General features: G+C 42.5%; 1 non-coding gene across 1 annotated transcript; it reads left to right on the top strand.

The window, feature by feature from the left end:
* The first annotated feature begins 2142 nt into the window (after positions 1-2142).
* LOC112731921 (small nucleolar RNA R71) lies at positions 2143-2250 on the top strand. The gene has a single exon (XR_003167670.1). It is a non-coding gene; the product is annotated as a small nucleolar RNA R71 (small nucleolar RNA).

The following is a 2250-nucleotide window of genomic DNA, read 5'->3' as shown; positions in this document are numbered from 1 at the left end:
GGCCAAGGACTTAACATCCCTGCCTCAATTAGGCGTGTAAAACGCCCTTATTGTGCGATTCTGGCGTTTAACGCCACTTCCATGCTTGTTTCTGGCGTTAAACGCCAGCTCCATGCTTGTTTCTGGCGTTTAACGCCAGCTTTCCTCTGGGTGCAATCCTGGCATTTAAACGCCAGACTGCTGCTTATTTCTGGCGTTTAACGCCAGTTTCATGCTCTGTTCTGGCGTTAAATGCCAGCCAGATGCTCCTTACTGGCGTTTAAACGCCAGTAAGCTCTTCCTCCAGGGTGTGCTATTTTCAATGCTGTTTTTCATTCTATTTTTGATTTTTCAGTAGTTTTTGTGACTCCACATGATCATCAACCTAATAAAACACGAAATAATAAAGAGAAAATAAAATAAAATTGATTAAATAACATTGGGTTGCCTCCCAACAAGCACTTCTTTAATGTCAATAGCTTGACAGTGAGCTCTCATGGAGCCTCACAGATAATCAGAGCAAGGTTGGAACCTCCCAACACCAAACTTAGAGTTTGAATGTGGGGGTTCAACACCAAACTTAGAGTTTGACTGTGGGGGCTTTGGTTGACTCTGCAGTAAGAGAAGCTTTTCATGCTTCCTCTCCATGGTTACAGAAGGAGATCCTTGAGTTTTAAACACAAGGTAGTCCTCATTCAGTTGAAGGACCAACTCTCCTCTGTCCACATCAATCACAGCTCTTGCTGTGGCTAGGAAGGGTCTTCCAAGGATGATGGATTCATCCTCATCCTTCCTAGTGTCTAGGATTATAAAATCAGCAGGGATGTAAAGGCCTTCAACCTTTACTAGCACGTCCTCTACTAGTCCATAAGCCTGTTTCATGGATTTGTCTGCCATCTCTAATGAGAATTTGGCAGCCTGTACCTCAAAGATTCCCATTTTCTCCATTACAGAGAGTGACATGAGGTTTATCCCTGACCCAAGGTCACATAGAGCCTTCTCAAAGGTCATAGTGCCTATGGTATAAGGTATTAGGAACTTTCCAGGATCCTGTTTCTTCTGAGGCAATCTCAGTTGATTCAGATCACTCAGTTCATTGGTGAGCAAGGGGGGTTCATCTTTTCAAGTCTCATTACCAAATAATTTGGCATTAAGCTTCATGATCACACCAAGGTATTTGGCAACTTGCTCTTCAGTGACATCTTCATTCTCTTCAGAAGAAGAATACTCATCAGAGCTCATGAATGGCATAAGGAGGTTCAATGGAATCTCTATGGTCTCTAGATGAGTCTCAGATTCCTTTGGTTCCTCAGAGGGAAACTCCTTATTGATCATTGGACATCCCAGGAGGTCTTCCTCACTGGGATTCACGTCCTCTCCCTCCCTTGTAGGTTCGGCCATGGTGATTAAATCAATGGCTTTGCACTCTCTCTTTGGATTTTCTTCTGTATTGCTTGGGAGAGTACTGGGAGGAGTTTCAGTGACCCTTTTACTCAGCTGGCCCACTTGTACCTCCAGATTTCTAATGGAGGACCTTGTTTCATTCATGAAACTTAAAGTGGCCTTAGATAGATCAGAGACTATATTTGCTAAGTTAGATGGATTCTGCTCAGAGTTCTCTGTCTGTTGCTGAGTGGATGATGGAAAAGGCTTGCTATTGCTAAACCTATTTCTTCCACCATTATTAAAGCCTTGTTGAGGCTTTTGTTGATCCTTCCATGAGAAATTTGGATGATTTCTCCATGAGGGATTATAGGTATTTCCATAGGGTTCACCCATATAATTCACCTCTGCTATTGCAGGGTTCTCAGGATCATAAGCTTCTTCTTCAGAAGATGCCTCTTTAGTACTGTTGGATGATTCCTTCAATCCATTCAGACTCTGAGAGATCATATTGACTTGCTGAGTCAATATTTTATTCTGAGCCAATATGGCATTTAGAGTATCAATTTCAAGAACTCCTTTCCTCATAGGCATCCCATTATTCACAGGATTCCTTTCAGAAGTGTACATGAACTGGTTATTTGCAACCATGTCAATGAGTTCTTGAGCTTCTGCAGGCATTTTCTTTAGGTGAATGGATCCACCTGCAGAATGGTCCAGTGACATCTTTGATAGCTCAAACAGACCATCATAGAATATATCCAGGATGGTCCATTCTGAAAGCATGTCAGAAGGACACTTTTTGGTCAGTTCCTTATATCTCTCCCAAGCTTCATAGAGGGATTCACCTTCCTTCTGTCTGAAGGTTTGGACATCCACTCTAAGCTT

This window comes from Arachis hypogaea, chromosome 12 (assembly GCF_003086295.3).
Source record: "Arachis hypogaea cultivar Tifrunner chromosome 12, arahy.Tifrunner.gnm2.J5K5, whole genome shotgun sequence".
NCBI classification, from domain to species: Eukaryota; Viridiplantae; Streptophyta; class Magnoliopsida; order Fabales; family Fabaceae; genus Arachis; species Arachis hypogaea.
The sequence above is the reverse complement of the archived record's forward strand: the minus strand, read 5'-3'. Positions and strand labels throughout refer to the sequence as shown.